The sequence below is a fragment of the Alexandromys fortis genome, unplaced genomic scaffold (assembly GCF_014885135.2).
Source record: "Alexandromys fortis isolate MF-2015 unplaced genomic scaffold, M_Fortis_MF-2015_v1.1 scaffold_77, whole genome shotgun sequence".
Lineage (NCBI taxonomy): Eukaryota > Metazoa > Chordata > Mammalia > Rodentia > Cricetidae > Alexandromys > Alexandromys fortis.
In genome coordinates this window covers 625,579-644,959 of record NW_026067967.1, presented here as the reverse complement: position 1 = coordinate 644,959, position 19,381 = coordinate 625,579, and positions in this window count along the sequence as shown.

Sequence of the window (19,381 nt, the reverse complement as noted above, 5' to 3'; positions counted from 1 at the left end):
AAGGTACTTTATAAGTAATGTCATAATGAGTCCCTAGGAAAACCTCACTGGTGTTTCTATGTGCAGAAGAGGCAGACGAGTTTTCCTGCCCTAAGTCACAATGACAGTAGATAGAAGACTTGTATCTGTCTAAAAAGAAGGCTTTGGCTTGAGGAAATGAACCAACAACAACAACAAAATTAAAAAAAAGGCAGTAAAACTTTGAGAAATTGTGCTAAGCTTTCTGGCCTCTCTTCCACTGGTTCTGCAGGAGAAGCTCCTCTAACTTTCCAGGGTCCAATTGCTACTGCAGAAACTCCCACCCTCCCCAGAAGAAATGAAACCGCAGCCCTGAACTTGGGTCCTCCCATGCCTGTCTCATGAGGTACATTTCCTGGACACATTTCCAACACCACACACACAGACACACACTCATGTGATGAATTTTATTACTGGTAAGAATTACACAAGTATATCTCACTTTCTCTGACATACAGTGCAAGCCTAGAAGGGAAATAGTTCCACAATTCAAAGGCGTAAATAATATAATAACCTTTGTATTGGACCACAACATAAACAACTGCTGGCATAAACAACTAAAAGAAACTCTTTTTTAGCTTTTTTTTAATTTATTCTTTGTGTCTTTCACATCATGCATCTCAATCCCATTTATTGTTTGTCCCTTCGTGTCTGCCCTCTGACCTTGCAACCCCCCCCCCAAAAAAAAGTAAAATAAAATAAAATTTGAGAGAGAAAAATAGAAAGGGATAAAAAGGAAAAAAAAAAAACTCATGGAAGCTGCAGTGTGACTCAGTGAGTCACGCAGCAAACCCTTTTATCCATATATCTTTATGCGCAAGTGTTGATTGTAGAGTCATTGGTCTGGTTCAGCCTCTGGTTTCTGCTGCACGGTTGGTGCAGGGCCCTCATTTGTACTCCTCTTGATCATCCTATTGCTGCCCTGTGTCATGGAGATCCTACAGTTTGGGGTGTGAAGGACCAGCCCCTTTGTATGCTCCAAAAGATCACAGATATTGGGGTAGGCCAACTCACAGTCCCGGACCTGGGCAGTTGCAGGGTTGGTCAGTCAGTCAGCTCTCCCCTGTCTTCGTCACCAAGGTGATCTCTTCTGCATAGCGCTTGCTAGTTCACCCCTTGCAGTGAAGAGCAAGAGGAGGGGCCGGTTCGGCTTTTATGTCCTTGTGGGAAGGCACTCTCCCACACGTACACATTCGGGGTGCTCCACTGTGTAGCTCAGGCAAGCTGTAGGTGTTGTGGAATATCACTTTAACTAGGCAAATATGTGTTACATTTGTTTATGTTGCAGGATATTGCTTAAATTATGTAAAGGTGTGCGGCTTTTGTTTATGCTGCCTTTGTTTAATTTTGTAACGATCGCTTTTTCACCTTGTCTGCCTAAGGCACCTGATTGGGTTAATAAAAAAACTGAACAGCCAATAGCTAGGCAGTACAGGGACAGGTGGGGCTGGCAGGCAGAAAGAATAAGTAGGAGGAGAGAGAAGAGAGAAGGGGACGTGAGAAACAAAGGGAGGCGCCTGGGGCTAGCCAGCCACAGTCAGCCAGACACAGAGCAAGCAGGGAAAGTGGGCCATTCAGAATGAAAGGGAAAGAGCCCCAAGGCAAAATGTAGACAAAGAGAAACAGGTCAATGTAAGCTGTAAGAGCTAGCAAGAAATGAGCATAATATAAAGTTAAGCACTCGTTACTAATAATAAGTCTCTTTGTCCACTTTCCCCAGTGCTGAAGCTGACAAGGGGAAGGGTCAACATCCTCGTCCACCTCAGGTGGGGGGAGGGCATCTTTCCCTCACCCTCACCAACACGTGGCAGATAAGGGGGGTGTGGCCAGTTATCCCACCTTCAGACCGTCGGGGCTCCTCACCTGAACCTCTACCGACAGGCTCAGCTCTACCCTGCTGCCGAAGAGAGGAGCAGGGTCCGCTTTCCTGAGTGCTGCAGCTGGCAAAGGGGCGGGTCCGAGAGGGGGCAAAGGGTAAGGGCGCATCTCTCGCGTGCTCACAGCTTTGAAGCTGGCTGACCCACACTTCCGTGTAGTGACGTATTGTTTGTGTTTTAACAAATAAAGCTTGCTTGAAGATCAGAGCGCCGGCCTAATAAGCCACTAGAGGCCAGACACGTGGTGGCTCATACCTTTAATTCCAGTACTTGGGAGTCCTACACCTTTAATCCCAGTACAAGGGAGGTGGAGACAGGAAGGACTGTAAAGGAGGAGGAGAGAGGAGCTCAGATGTAGTCTGAGGTTTGGGGGAGACAGTTGCAGACTGAAAATGCTGTCTGAGGTACAGTCTGCATCGGTCTTAGGATTCGGTAGAGGCAAAAGGTCTCTCTAGTGACTGACTGAACTGCTTCTCTGATCTCTCGGCTTTCACCCCTAATACCTGACTCTGGGTTTTTATTATTAATACCTGTTAGAATCCGTACTACACCTCTATCAACGGGGTTGGTTCTATTGTGCTGCTCAGACGAGATGCAGGGCCTGCTTTCCCGAGGGCTGCGGCTGGCAAGGGGCGGGGGCAGCTCTCCCACCTGCCTCAGGCAATGGGGGTAGGGGAGGCTTCTCTCTCCTGCCAATGCCACCCTATGGCAGATAAGGAATGGGGCCAGATCTCCCATGCTTTTGTTCTCCGGGCCTGCTCACCGGCGCCCCCTTCAACAAGGTCAGCTCCATTGTGCTGTCCAGGCCGGACCTGCCTTCCGGAGTGCTGCCCTGGAAAGGGGGAGGGACAGCTTCCTCGCTAGCCAGAGACATTAGGGGCAAGGGGGGACGTCAACGTACCCTCGCCCCCAGCACCACACCACAGATGAGATGTGGCAGTACCAGCTATACCCCTTTTACTCCTCAGTCCCAGCTCGCCCATGCCCTGTCTACAGGGTCAACTCTACTGGGCGGCCCAGGAGAGGCGCAGGGCCCATTCTCCTGAGCGCTGCAGCTGGTGAGGGGTTGGGTCAGGTCCCCCACGTGGTGCAGGTGTTGAGTGACAAGGGGAGGAGGGTATCTTTTCCTCCCCCACCACCAGCACATGACACCCGCAGGGCTAGCATGCCCGTGCCCCTCCGGACAGGATCAGCTATATTGTCCTGCCCAGGCGAGGGGTGGGAACCTCTCTCCAGAGTGCCTCAAGACTAGTTCTTCCTAGTAGTCAGTGGTGCAGGGGCTAACTCTGTACAGCCTAGTCCACTGTGCCTTTGGTGGTATCAGGAGCCTCAGACATCAACACAGATCGTGCCTGCATCAGGGCTGTGATCCTAGATATGGGCCCTACAGCAGCCCAAGCCCACACATCACTATGGCCCTGGGGAGCAATCAAGCCACCCACCTCAGCCTGCTCCCCACTGCTTCCACCTCTTCAGATATGCCTCTGTCTAAAGGAAATGAATCTCTCTCTCTCTCTCTCTCTCTCTCTCTCTCTCTCTCTCTCTCTCTCTCTCTCTCTGTCATTCTCTCTTCTCTCTCCTTTCTCTGTCCCATAATCCACTGTAAATTTGCACATTTGCTCACCATAATAGTGCCCTGTCTGCCTCGGCACCTTGTGACACCGGGAAGGTCTATGCTTTCTTCTCCAAGCACCAGGCAGGCCTTTGTGTGGGTCTCTTTGCCCCATTCCTCAGTTCATCATGGCGCTGGACTGGAGCATGTTTAGAAACTCTAAACAAACAAACACCCTGAACTCTAGCAAAAGGAACTCTGAAGTGTAAGCTTGAACAAGAACACACCCTCCCAAACGGATACCCATGAAGAGAGATTTATTTTAAAGAACGTGTGAGACCAGCAGGCTGGATACCAGAATTGATGCAGCAGACTTGAGTGATCATTGGAAGGTGGTTGGAAAATACTTAAGAAAGGGACTGGAAGGCAGACATCCTGCTTCTTTGAGGAATGACTGTCATTTCCCTCATGGCCTCCAACAGATTAGATGAGTTTCTCGCACTGTGAAAGGCAACCTGTACTCTAAATCAACTGACTTAAATGCTACTCCCATCCAAAAAGTATCTTCTCTTGAAGGGACACACAAGCTCTCACTCCTTTCTAAAGATCCATACGCAGTTAGTGTTGGAGTCATTGTTTCCATGGTGTGTGTGGCCTCTAGTAAATTGCCTGTGTTCCTGCGAATAATCTCTCATTCACTCCTACAAGCTACCCTATAGATTTTTGGGTCAAAAGCCAAAACTCAAAGAAAGAATGCATGAAAACAGAAGGGTGCTAGTTGGGACAAGGAAATGGGTCAGTGATAGTGGAGAGGGACAGTAGCGTAAAAAGATATGAATGTTTAAAAATATGTGTGTATGTCATAATGAAATCCCTGTCATATATAATTAATATGCTAATGACTGACCCTGGACAAGGGCCAGCATGGAGGCACAGGCCTCTTAATCACTGGACTTGGGAGGTACAGAGAGGAGGATCTCTGTGAGTTCTAGGTCAGCCTGATCTACACAGAGAGTTCCAGGCCAGTGGGGCTCCACAGTGAGATGCTGTTTCAAAGGGAAAACATTCATCAATAGAAAGGGGGGCAGGACGCTCCTTCCCAGAAATATGCATATGAGTATTTGACCAACAGCTAGATGCTGCAGTTGGACTAAGTGAATTGATTAAACTTACTTTCATACCCTCTATATTGTAAATCTCAATAGGGAACAGTTTGTCCTCACTTGTGCCCCAGTAAGAAATGCAGACACTTCTAGATCTTTTTCCTTCTTCACCTACCATACCAAGTCCTGAAAATATTGACAATTATTTCTTTTTAAGATATTTATTTATTATGTATGCAATGTTCTGCCCCATGTATGCCTGCATGCCAGAAGAGGACACCAGATCTCATTGAAGATGCCTGTGAGTCACCATGAGGTTGTTAGGAACTGAACTCCAGACCTCTGGAAGGAGAGCCATCTCTCCAGCTGCCTGGCAAACATTTCTAGACTTAGTTCCTTCCCCTCCATGCCAAACCTGAATTGTTTCTTACCTGAATTGTTAGAGCAGTCCCTAATAAGTTTCCTTGCCTTGGGTTTCATTCTATTACATTTCAAAGCTACTAAACTCATTTTGCAACTGAAAAATGTTTCAGTAATGCTTTCTTTATTTACAAGATAAAATCCAGCTTCCTAAAGCATGACCCAAACGCTCTTTATGAACTAACTTCCCAGCATAGTCAGCACCATCAACCACCACTTGTTAGTATTAAATTCATTGTCCTTATTTTGTTATTGTTGTTGTTTCTCGAGACAGGGTTTCTCTGTGTATCCCTGGCTGCCCTGGAACTCCCTCTGTAGACCAGGCTGTTCTCAAACTCAAAGATCCACCTGCCTCTGCAGATCTCTGGGATTAAAGGAGTGTGCCACCTCTGCCTGGCTAAATTATTAAATCTGCAACTGACAAGGACAAAGATAATTTTAATCTTATGTTTACATTATAGAAAGATTCAGTCTACTACATATTTTTTGTGCATATGTGATTTTAAAAAGTTAATATATATCCTCAATTTTGAAATGCACAATATTAATTATAGCCGGAATGCAGGGCCGCTGGTCACTAAAACTTACTCCCCCAGTTTAACTGAAACTGACTTCCCGCAGTCCTGAACAGCTACGTGCAGGTACCAAACACCCCTAGATAATGCACATTATATCAAAATATCTTGTCCTGAAAGAAAGCTGCTATTCCTTCACCACTACATTCCAAATTTCCCTTCTTCTCTAATCAAACACCTTGGCTCAGCATGGTCTGTACCTTCTACCAATGCCACTCCACTTACACGTCACACGTGAATGCTTTTATTCACATGGTCAGCATCACTGTTGTGGACATGATCTTCTTTAAGCTGGGTTGTTTCATCTTGGCAGGAATTGCTGACTAACAGCTACCTTCCATAGTACCTGACATGGAAGGGGCAGCCAATCTGAAGATCTGTTGCATAAATTATCATTTAAGCCATTAAACTTGATCATCACATGCTCACCTTACGGGACCTGGATGGAGGAGGGTGGTCCTTGGACTTCCCACAGGGCAGAGAACCCTGATTGCTCTTTGGGCTGACGAGGGGGGGGGACTTGGTTGGGGGAGGGGGAGGGAAAGGGGAGGCGGAGGTGGGGAAGAGACAGAAATCTTTAATAAATTAAAAAAAAAAGAAATCCCAGAAATTGGTCTTAAGAGAAAAAAAAATGATCATCACAACGTCAAACATCCTCTCCATTTAGATAAGTTTTCCTTGGCACAATCTTCTACTTTTAAATATTCCCTTTCCTCCACAACCATCCCTACCCTAACACTTATGTTGGGAGTGTGTCACATCAGAAACTTAGACACACACATTTGTGTCTTACTAGTGTGTCCGAATCTACTGAGTAACAATAAATTCACAATGCATCATAGCTTCGATCTCAGCAATTTGCCAGGTACTCTTCACTTTCCTTGGGACTCTGAATCGGCCCAAGACAAACGGGTTCTTTTATTCCAGTCTTAATTACTAATAATAACACTGAGATCACACATGACATATCACATAGTAAATCTGAGTGTGTGTGTCGGGGCGGGGGGGTTGCAGAATGGCTCTAAGGGGTTAAGAGGCTACCACAGACATGGAGAGGCTTTAGAGGTCCTGAGAATCAGGGAGGATGACAGAAATACAGTGAGAGTTTATATTGCTAAGATTGGGAACCACAGGGAACTGAGTATTTTGCCGAAGAAGTTGCTGCAGCCCTACCATAAAGCAGGGTTGCAGGCTCAGAGCTAAGCGGGAGGATCAAAGTGAAGCAAAGAAGTAAAGATGAGGTGTGGACGAACTAGTCGGAGGACCAACAATAGCAGCTCCAGACTGGCAGATAGGAAGACTGGCAGCTAGCAACTCAAACAGACAGTAACCGAGCCAGGCTGAAGCCCCTGGGTGAGCCAGAATTCTCTGCTGTAGGTTTCTTGATGCCAGGGGGTCAGGTGGCAGGTTGGTAGTGGCCATCATTATATCAAAATTAGGTGTCCTTACTGCCTTTTCTTGGTCTGGAGTATCTGATAAGTTCTTATACCTGATTTCCTTGGCACTTTTTTCCCACGACAATATGCCCCTACAATTCCAATTTTCCCTGATAAATTTATAGAGTGACACGTTTTCTGCTCCTAGAAATGTCATTTATCAGTCTGTGCTATACGGGGGGGGGGGGGGGACCAGTCAGGTGATGCCAATTACCTGTCGCCCAGAGCCATCCCCTATCCTCAAAATGTAGTCAAAGCTGCTTATAAAATGGAGTCCCGGAGTAAGCTCAGGCTGGAGCACCACCTTTAAGCACAACAGGACTCAGCCTGATCTCAGCGCTTAGCCCAGTAATAACTAGGTTCTGTTACTTGTGAGGTTCTAAAAATCTGAATCAAAGCTTTGCCGTGTCCAGACTTCTCCCTAACCCTGCTGTCGTGAACCATGAAAACCACGCAGAGCGAATCTGGGTCGACTCTGCCCAGGAGCAATGGAGCGCTTGTCTCCTGTGATTAACCTGCATCCATCTCAGGCAGGCACGCATCCACACTCTCCAGGGGGATTATACTTCAGCCCGATGATCAGAAGATGGATGAGCACAGATGCGTTAAGGGGAGGAAAGCGAATCCTGAAGTCAGAAGTCCACAGTGTCCTGTGAGACGGGAGTGAAGCCAGAACTCGCTGGGATGATTTAAGTCAAGAGAAACTGTGGTTTTCCTCCACAGCCAAGAAGCAACAGCTCACACTGAGCTAAAAGCTCACGGGTGCCTGTTAAGTGAGAAGCGCCTTTACATCAGAGATCTTTACACAGAGTTCTGGGCTCTATTCACAGTTAAAGCCAGAAATTCCCTGTGAAGTCCACTGAAGTGGATCTGTTCCACCTTGAGTAAAGGTCGGAGAGTTCAGCCCTATTCTTGCTCCTTCAAGGTTATGACAGGAGGTTTGGCCCAGGGTGTGGCTATTAATAGGATGTTTTGACCTAGGCTGTCATTACTTGTTGTTTTGAGTATTCAGAAGGTAATTACTTTGTCGTTTGTATTTTGGTAAAGAAGTCTTTTGCCTGCCCCTCCTTTTTGGATTGGCGTACATAAAGGCATGAGAAATAATCACGAGGCCGATGGCAGTATTTACTGGACACCATCCTGACTCTGTTGTCTATCTCTTTCTTGATCCACACTCTTCCCCGCAAGCACAGACAGATGTGCCAGGCGGGACTCAGCAATTCCCACAGCTTATTCTCACCCTCACGTCTTATTTCTCCTTTCCCTATGACAGTAACTTGCCTTTAAATCCAAGATCAACTGTCTAAGACTGGGGAACAAGTGTGGTTTCCAGGGTGACCTTCAGTTCCTCTTGGCTTTCCGGAATAAACAGTAGCGCAGGATGGAAGAGCACAGGCTTTGCCGTTGTCAGGCCAGGACGTGAGTCCCACTCACCAGCTGAGTTGCCTTGGACAAGCGGCTCAAATCTCCAAGCCTCTGTTTCTTAATGGGTTTAGTATCTAACTCAAAGAGGTAGTTTTGTCTATTAGAGGAGTCTTTTTTTTTTTTTTTTAAGAGTAGTATTATCAGTATCTTTCATCCTCTTTCCCCATCTGTCCCAGAAAGTCAACCATACCCTCCACGGTATCATTGCTCAGACTGGAAAGTGCTTAGCTTGGGTCCTTATTGACTCTTCAGAGCACAGCATTGCATTACGCACAAGAGAGTTTCAAGAGCTTGGGCACTTGTGTCTTCCTCTCTGAGCGCGCTATTTCACCTTAGGGCTCTTGACTGCAGGGTGAGGTCCCTACCCTGATACAACAGATGAGAAGGAGCTATCCCCTCACAAACAGAGCTGAAATCCAGGATTGATCGATATCTAGTGGCCATTCTCTCGCTGTTGTTTAGAAGACAGCCTGGAGAGTCTTCTCAAGGTTTCTAGTGATAAATCACAATCTGGAAAGATCGATACTCGGGGAGGACCGTCGTGACATTAACCGTTACTTTCCTCAAAGAGAAAATGGTTTCTCTATTGATTCCGGTCAGTGGGCACTTGTAAAAATGGTCTAAGGTCAATTCTTTCTCCCTATCTTCCTGTGTCATGGAAATACTTTTCTACAACATTCCTGCATTCATCCTTATTTTGCTTTTCATAATTCAGCATGGTATTCAAAGACCTTAAACATCATGTAATTTAACCCAAAATTGTATACCAAAAGAAATTGAGATTCAGAGAGGACAAAAAGCTTGAGAGAATGGTATAGCTGTCAGAGCCAGATGGCCATAACACCAGACAATGACAAACAGGTATTTATTTCTTTTTCTTTTAGGCTTTGGGAGTGTGTTGGTTTGCATGAGATGTCCCCCGCAGTCTTGAGCATTTGAATATTTTGCTCCCAGTGAGCAAGTTTAGGAGGGGTGGCTTTGCTGGAGAAAGACGTCACTGAAAAGAGCCATTGGTGTTTCAGAGCCAGGTCTACTCACAGTTTTTTTTTTTTTCTACTCTTTTTGCTTGTGTTTATGGTCCCTCAGCTTCCGGCTTCCAACTCCAACTATCATGTCTGCCACCTGCTGCTATGCTGTCCCCGCGGTTATGAATCCTAACTCTCAAGTGTAAGCCCGAATAAACCCTTCCTTTCACAAGCTGCCTGGTTCATGATGTATCACAGCAATAGAAGAGTAACTAATATGACTCTGTCTTCCACTGTCATTTTTTTGGTTGTTGGTTGGTTCGTCCATTCATTTGTTCATTTGCTTTGGCATTAAGGATGGAACCAGGGTCTTGCCCATGCTGTGCAAATGCTCTACCACAGAGCTACATCACCAAATTCAAACATCTGTTACCAATGTGATAACACCACACCATAGAAGCCACTAAATGTTACTAAGACACTATACTTTAGACTTTCTTTTGTGTAGACTCTGTCCCACATCAATTTCCCTACTCCTTCAAGTGGGCCCATGGCCAGCAGCCTCAATTTCATCTGAGAACTTATTGGAACTCAAAACTCACACACCATCCCAGAGCTACTAAATTAGAGACCCTTAGTTACATAAAATATGATAACTTTACAGGGGTGGTGGTGCATGCCTTTAATCCCAGCACTTGGGAGGCAGAGGAAGGTGGATCTCTGTGAGTCTGAGGCCAACATGGTCTACAGAGTGAGTTCCAGGACAGCCAGAGCTGTACGATGAAGAGATTCTGCCAAAGAAAGAGAGGGGGGAGGGGAAGGGAGAGGAGAGGAGGAGAGGAGAGGGGAGGGGAGGGGAGGAGAGGGGAGGGGAGGGGAGGGGAGGGGAGGGAAGGGAAGGAAAGGAAAGGAAAGGAAAGGAAAGGAAAGGAAAGGAAAGGAAAGGAAAGGAAAGGAAAGGAAAGGAAAGGAAAGGAAAGAAAGGAAAACTTAGTGACCTTGGGAATTTGCTGAAATCACATAATTGTTCATAATAAACCACATTCAACTCTTATAAACTATTCTATTGTCACATAGTTCAGGCCACTGGTTCCTTTAAACCTGGTTTATTCTTTCTGATAAGTAACTGATCTGTTAGTTTTGTTCATGAAAATTCACTCCTATCATGCAACCTCCATAGAGAGCTTTATTGATTCCTTTTAAAATCTCACCCTCTTTGCCCTTCACACACACCTTCTAGAAGGAAATTAGTTATCCCTCATTAACCAAAGTCTATCACCTTAGAATAGGAGGAGGTGACCAAGGTTTGATAGGATCACTCCCTCGAGAGAGGGAGCAAAAAAGAAGATGCCTGTGGATTGTGAACACCATGTGATAATAATCACCCAGGGCCCGTCTCTAAGCAACAGAGAGCACAGGGAATAATTACAGGCTCTTGCTTTCATATTGCATTCAACACTTTTCAAAGCATAGCCACATCCTACCGAGTCTTCCAAGCATCTCAGGAGGACAGCAGAACAAGAGCTGTGATTAATGAGAAAGGCGAAATGATTTTTCCATAGTCAAAAAGTTCATGAGTAGTAAGGCTGAACCACAGTCCCATATTCTCCCCCAGAAAGCTTAGGATAGATCACGTCTTGTGCTATTCATAGGGACGTTCTGCTCATCAGTCAGCGCCTGAATGCGGATGAGCTGGGATGAGCTAGAGGTCAGCTGAGAACAAGAACGGCACACAAACCCAAACCCATCAGCATCAGGAAGTATGGGGAGGACAAGATGGAGCAAAGGGTAGGGAAGGGTTCCAAACACATACAACTCCATTCTTTTACTGACAAAATTTGAAGACCCAACATATTTGTTTTGTTGTTGCTGTTTTTGTTTTTTGTTTTTGTTTTCCAAGCAAGGAGAAAATTTTAACCAGGCCTTCACAAACTCACTGAACTTCTCTAGGGCAGCTGTATATGTATTTTTCCTATGGAACAGGTCATGAGCTCTGTGGAGGTCTGAGTGAGAAAAGTCTCCCATATCCTTTGGCGTTGAATATTTGGTCCCCAGCTGGTAGCACTGAATGGAGCATTTTAAAAGATGTGGCCTTGGAGGAAGTCTATCATGGGGGGGGGGGGGGGGGGGGGGGGGGGGGGGGGGGGGGGGGGGGGGGGACTCTGAAAGTAAAACACTCTCTGCCACTGCCAGTTCACTCTGCTTCACGGTTGAGGTCACCATGTGAGCTCTCAGCTTGCTGCTTCAGCCGCCAGTGCCTGCCACCATGCTTCCTCGCCATCACTGACTGTAGTCCTCAACAGTCCTATAAGCCCAGATAAACTCTTTCTTCCGTAAGTTGCTTTGGTCATGGTGCTTTATCACAATATGAGAAAATCAACTAATACAGACTCTGTCAGATTCCTAGCAGGCCTGTGATCCTTTTCATTCCTCGGACATCATTTATGTTTGATTGAGCAAGAGGGATAAAAGGATTTCTTCCTCATAAGTTGATAGAATTCTGTAGGACCAACTTGGGGAACTTTCCATATCTTTTTTATTGATATTATTGAACTATACATTTTTCTCTGCTCCCCTCCCCTTCCCTCCCCTTCAGTCCTCTCCCATGGTCCCCATGCTCCCAATTTACTCAGGAGATCTTGTCTTTTACTACTTCCCATGTAGATTAGATCCATGTCTGTTTCTCTTAAGGTACTCAATTTGTTGTCTAGGTTCTCTGGGATTGTGATTTGTAAGCTGTCTTTCTTTGCTTTATGTTTAAAAATCACCTATGAGTGAGTACATGTGATAATTGTCTTTCTGTGCCTGGGTTACCTCACTCAGAATAATGTTTTCTAGCTCCATCCATTTTCCTGCAAAATTCAAGCTGTCATTATTTTTTCTGCTCTGTAGTACTCCATTGTGTAAATGTACCACATTTTCCTTATCCATTCTTCGGTCAAGGGGCATTTAGGTTGTTTCCAGGTCCTGGCTATGACAAACAAAGCTGCTATGAACATAGTTGAGCACATGTCCTTGTGGCACAATTGAGCATCCTTTGGATATATACCCAAAAGTGGTATTGCAGGGTCTTGAGGAAGGTTGCTTCCTAATTTTCTGAGAAATCACCATAAAGATATCCAAAGGGGTTGTACCAGCTTGCATTCCCTCCAGCAATGGGGAAGAGGCCAGACTCTGAGACCCTATCCTTCCTCTTCTTCCCAGAACTGCTTGGAAGCATGTGAGTAGGCAATCCAGAAGCTGGCCAGAAAGCTGCAAACCACGGAGTGGAACAAGAGTAGTTAACTGAGCCAATCTGATTTTCTTCCTGGAACTCGATCAGAGAACAATTGGAGAAAACTAAAGGATGTCACACTGGCGAGTCGTCACTTGCTGTCACCTTCATCCCTGCTTTGGTCTGCAGTCTTCTCTGCCCTGATTTCATACATGGGTGCACCACTAGGGTCCCTTACTCTCTGGCATCTGCCTGGGTTCACAGCCAGTCAGTGGGACAACTGGCAGGAGGTTGGAGATGAAAGAGAGAAAAGCCATGGTATTTATTCTCTCAGAGGCCCATCTCTCCCTCCTATACTCCTGTTGGCAATATCGCCCTTCCGCTATAGTTATGGTTGTCCTCAGGTAGCCCTTATATAGCTCCAACTTTCATCCAGGCTCTAGGATTACCATGGGCCCAGCAGTGATAATTGCTTGCAGGTATTGCCAGTGTTTTTGCCCACACTTTTGTAAGCAGTCTCTTCATCAAAAGTTGCTTTGAAAGCCCCAGGTGAGGGGCTAAAGAGATGGCTCAGTGGATAAGAGCAGCTGTTGCTCTTGCAGAGGACTCAGGTTAGTTCCCAGGACTCACCATTCATATCATCAGCTCCATGAGATCCAGCCTCCTCTTTGACCTTCAGGGGCTCCAGACATGCATATGCAACAGATATATACATGTATGCATTCAGGTAAAGCACATACATACATAAAATAACCTATACAAGTCCCAGCTAAGGAATGCTATTAGGATCTAAACTGATCCAAACACAAAGCGACAGGGAAAAGGCAATGTTAGTGGTGTAACCAAGCCTGTCTCCTAAGGCACTGGATTCCACGGGTCTCCATATTTCAACTCTACCCTGCTGATAAATCTCTCTCTCTCTCCACAAAGTTGTGCCTAATCTTTTAAGTTCCCCCTGGGCTCCGGAGCTGAGCTTACTACACAGCTGTTTTCCTTATGGCCACATGTCTCTTCCATAAATGCCCCATGATACCTTGGGCATGGAGGCACACACCTGTAATCCCAACACTTAGATTAAGCAGGAGGGGCGTGAGGCCAACCCACACTACATCACAAGACCATGTTTCTTTCTTTTTCTCAAATTCCTGTTCTCTCGTTCTCACAGCACCTGCCATGGCTTGAGGCCGGCAGGCAGGTGCTTACTCTTGGCCATGGCCTACAGAGCTGCCGCACCATTCGGGAAGGCCGCTTCATCGCAGCCTGCATCAGCCTGGTGCTCACCTCCATCCGAAGGAAGAGAGGAGCTCTCTCTCCGGATATGGACTCAACTGTCAACCCAGAGACACTTCAGAATCTCCAGTTAGGCAAAACAAACGAAGGAGGAGCACTATATATCCCTTTATTATAAAGGAATCTCTTACAACCTCCCCTTGTGATGTAAGGCATAGCCTCACTGTTCCTCTTCCTATGAAGAGAACTCTCCCTGTAATGTCCTTCAGAGTCATATTTTTCCACAGCCTCGCATACTTGACACACAGACTAAACTTCTGAGAGAACCAAACTCCTATGATTCTTTTGTGTCCTGATTTCATTAACATTTTTAAACTCCACTGTTACTAAATTTTCTATTCTTACACCTGTTCGCATATTTTATCTGGAAGGCAACCTGCCACTGAGCATTGACCTGGAAAATGAGAACCCAAAACTAAAAAATAAACTAAGAATCTGGATAAAGCTAAAAATAATTTCAATAACTGTTGAGAGGAATTTCGTCATCACAGGGGGACTAGCTACCTTCTCAGTTCTTTCTAGCTTTAAGAATCTTTGGAAGGCCCTGAGCAGTGGTGCACACCTTTAATCCAAGCACTTGGGAGGCTGAGCCAGGTAGACCTCTGTGAGTTCGAAGCCAGCCTAGTCTACCTATCAAGTTCCGCAACTGCTAAGGCTAAAAGAAACAACCCTGTCAAAAGAAAGGAAAGAAGGAAGGAAGGAAGGAAGGAAGGAAGGAAGGAAGGAAGGAAGGAAGGAACGAAGGAACGAAGGAACGAAGGAAGGGAAAGGAAGGAAAGGAAAGAAGGGGGAGGGAGGAAGGAGAGAGAGAGAGAGAGAGAGAGAGAGAGAGAGAGAGAGAGAGAGAGAGAGAGAGAGAGAGAGAGAGAGAGAGAGAGAGAAATGTTGCCTGTTTAAATGATAAAGTTACATCCTTGGCCCCTCATCACTCATCACCGAAAGCCATTTGCCTGTCTCCCAGTGATGGAGACTGAGGGTAACGCTTGACTCCTACTTGAAACATCATCCTCGCCTAGTCTATAAAGCTACTTGTCCTGAGACAAGAATGGCATTTTCCTTCTAACCACCCCTGTGTTATTTTGAGGGACTACCAGTGTCCCCAAGTGCAGGGACTCCTGGCTCAGACCCTAAACACCACAATTCCCCCAGGAACCATTGCTGTATAAGGAAGCTTGAGTTTTCCCATGTCTTTCCTCCAGGCTTCCCGGCAGCTCAGCTGTGGCACACACTGGGAAACACAGTTTATGCATCTAGAGAGTGGGAGAAATCCTGGCTACTAGGCATTGCTGTCCTGGAGATGAGAATCCATATTCCAAGAGTTCCCAGCTTCTATTCCGTTAAATCCCCATGTCAATGTTTGTCCCAGTGAGGTAACCAGAGTTAGAGAGGTAACTATAATAGGTGGGGTAACTATAATTAGTGAAGTAACTGTGATTGGTGAGTCAGGTTTTAAAGTCAGTTTCCAAAATAAAGCTAAAACCGTACAAACTATGTGGCTAGGAAAAGGCTAGTTTGGGGCCAGTGAGACGACTCAGCAAGGAAAAGCACTTGCTGTGCAAACCTCTGTCCTGAGTTTCATCCTGGATCCCATGGTGGAATGAGAGGCCCGACTCACAAAGTTGTCCTCTGACAACATATGTCATGGCACATGAAGCACACGCGCACATACATACACCAAAACTAAAAATAAATAATCCAATAAAAGGTTATTTTTCTTCATTATCTAATATCCATATATCCCCATAGCAACAGCAAAGAGAACTAGATCTTTCTTCAAAAAGTTTAACACAATTATCCTATAACCCCACGATTACACTCTTAAGTGGACATGTACCCAAAAGACTGAAGAATGATAAAGGAGAGTATATTCATATCAGCCCCTATATAACAGCCAAAATGAAAATCATCAATAAACGAATGGGAAAGCATATAATAGATTATGCATGCAAAGGAATATTTGGCATGAAATACTGATACATGCTGAAGCACAGATCAACACTCGAAACATTTTTGCAAAACGAAAAAGGTATGCCAAAAATGTCACCTATCGGTGGTTCCACTCATATGGTATGAACAGAATAGATAAATTCCTGGGGACAGAATACAGATTGGCTTAGCCAGAGGTTGGAAAAGGAGAAACTTACTTAATAGATAAGAGGTTTTAGTTGGCAGAAATATGTATCTTTGTTAAGGCACCTTCTGATTGGTTTAATAAAGAGCTGAGTAACCATTAGCTAGGCAGGAAGAGGTTAGGTGGAACTTCCAGGGACAGAGAAGACTCTGGGAAAAAAGACAGAGTGGTCAGACAGACAGAGAGGAAGCAGGATGGGTAGTGCCGAGAGATGATGTAATAAGTCATGTGACAGAATGTAGATTTAAAAATATGGGTTAATTTGTTATGAGAGCTAGTTAGGAACAAGCCTAAGCTAAGGCCAAGCTTTCATAGTTAATAATAAGTCTCCCTGTCATTACTGTAAGCCCTGCTACAGGGCTGGAACTTGATAGAAGCAGTAGCTGTAGAAACTAAATCCCACCAATCGTCTGAGGCAACCAAGCCGTACAATGAGGATGTGATCCTTCCTGAATTGGGGCTCAGCCTCTACAGAGGAAGAGTTTATCCTTGCCCAGAAAAGGAGAAATCACTAAGTCAGTGTGTACAGCAGGGAACCTTGCTGAAAAAGTAAGCCCTGAATGCTAACAGAGAAGCCCAGGTATGAAGACTGGCCAAAGACTTTCTCAGTGCCACGCCCCAAGCTCCCAAGGGTGCTTCCAAAGCTCCCAACGGTGCTTCCTTTATTGTTTGGAGGAGGACAAGTTTCTTTGTAGTCCTGGCTATCCTGGAACTTGACTTGTAGACCAGGCTGGCCTTGAACTTAAAGATTTGCCTGGCTTTGCCTCCCAAGTGCTGGGATTAAAGGTGTGTGTCACTGTCATCTGGCCCAGGGTGCGTCTTACTCAGTGAGGGTCAGGCCCACGTTTCCTGACCTCATCTTCTAAACCTATGCTCAATTCACGGCTACAGCCTTTGTCCCTGCATCTGAATGACTAAGTCTTTCTCACACGTGCACCCCAATTTTCACATACGCTATGGCCTTCTACACACACCATTGCCTACACTACCTTCTGCCAAGTTCGCCTCTACCTTTTACCTGTTCTTCCAAAGGAATCTCCTCAGAGCTTCATGCCCAGTAGTAGACACCTCTCTTATGTGTTTCCTTGGCAGCCACACTTCCCTTCAGTCTGGAAGTTCTTAAACTCACAACCAACCTGAGGCCAGTACTGTGCTCTGTGTATGTCTTTCCATAGGCTATCACAGTACTTAGCACCATAAGCCATGACCTTTTTGAAAGAATGAATAAATAGTGAGAGACATCAGGAGATGATATACCACTGTAAAGTATACAATTCTTGGACATGTCTTTTTTGTTATTTTGTTTTAATTTTATTGTTATTTTATTCTGATTTACTGTAACTGGCAGCCTCGTAACTGAGAGTCATTGTTGACTTTCTGATACACTCAGAAAAAAAAAAAAAAGTCCCCTGATTTGCAAAGGTAAGGAGCGGATGCCACATTTAAGCCATGAAAGAAAGCAATGTGACGTTATCATAGTTCCCCCAAGCTTTGGTGACAGTGGGCTCATCTGTCTCCGGAATTACACAAAGGTCTGTAAAACAGACTTCAGAAAGAACAAAGGACTGTCCTCTGTCCTGGCTCTCATACGCCCCCTAGTGTCATGAACGAACAAGTACGCTAAGGTAGGAAATTAAATCCAGAGCCAAAGCTACTTCATTGACCTCTTTTTAAATGCACTGGAATGGGCTAGGGTAGAGAAAAGGAGCGGCTTTCATCTCCGTCACCCAAACTGCACTTCCTGTGCCTGGAGCCTCTGGTCACCCCGGCCAATTATGCCAGCCTTAGCTCTGGTCCTCAGACGTCTGGGTCTTTGAGAGAGCGTGGGCATTTTACATGCTTAAAGACGTCGTATCCTCACTAGAGATGAAACCAGAAGCCCGCCGAAGAAACCGGCAAGTCTCTTTGCCTTCTGCTAGGGATTTATCGCTTTGAGGCTGCGCCAGCGCTCCTTTCCTCCCACTCGCCCGATTAGGTAATTTAGCACAAATTACTTGCAAACTGGAAAAGAAGTAACGGCAAACAGTGGCTGGCAAACAGTAATGCTTATCTAAATCTGGGGTGCATACGAATAGCAAAAAATAAAAGTTGTCCTCCGTGATGAGAAACGGGGACTCACTACTCCGGCTCGCTCGCCGGCCTTTGAGTAATGGACCAACTGGGTTACTTCCGAGTAGCTGCAGCGCTCATACCCAAGCTGCCCCACACCAGGACACGAGAAAAGAGCCATTTGCCTGAACTGGAGAATGGCAAGTAGTTCCTTCCTGGAAAGGAACTTCAATGGGCTTGAAATTAATCTGGCTTGGAAACATAAAAAAATGTCTTTTAAGTCCACTGGATGAAACTCCAATTCTTTACTCATTTTTAGTCACTTTGTACCTTGATTTGTCCTCATTCTACCCAAGATCCATGTATTCTTTTGCTCCCATCTAAGGTTTCCTTGCCAAGTTGTGACTATGTTTTGAACACTCACACGTTCACTTAACATCTATTTATCAAGGCTCACTACGGACCAGGCACTATGCCAAGTGCTAGGGAACACGTCACCACTGTGAAGGACATAGATAAGCTCCTGAAAAGCACCAAATGTGCACATGGTGTGTGTGTGGCGATAGCTTGCGAGGTAGCAGTTCAGCTGGGATCTGAAGAACATAAAGACAGTGGTGTAATTCACCAGAGAACGTTCTCCAGGTTGAGAAAGCATCCAACGCAAAGGCCACGAGTAAGAGGCGAGATTAACAAAGTGAGCTTGCTCACTCCGGCCCTCTCCCCAGGACCCCGTGCCCTACAATCTCTACTTAATAAAAATCCTTAAAAAACAAGTCTAAATCCTACCTCGTCTCTCTTTCCTAAGTCATTGTGTATATTCACTGTACAAGGAGTGAATTAATAATAGCATTCTTATTCAAGAGGATAATGTACTCTGTGCTTCTTTACTCCCCCAATAACTGTTCCTTTTCCTCTTCCCTTGCACTTTCCAAACGGCCCTCCCCTTCAATTTACTGCCATACATCTACACACCCCCTAGATTGCATATATAAGGGAAAGCATGGGGTTTTGTGTTTGTGGGTCTGGCTCACTTTGTTTATCTTATTTTCCCACAGATGTCATGAGTTTGATTTTCTTGGTGGCTGAATAAAACAAATTGTGCATATGATACATTCTTGTTGTTGATGGACTCCTGGGCTTCTTCCACAGCTTGGCTATTGCAGATACTGCCAATATCTCGCTCTGGGCAGGGCGAGAGAAGCTGTTGTTCAAACGCTCATGATGCTAATATATTACTGTTTTCTATGGAAGTCTATTTTCTCCATTACACAATCTGATGGAGCAGGAACCCTTGTAACCCCCACGCAGCCTAGCAAAAAAAAAAAA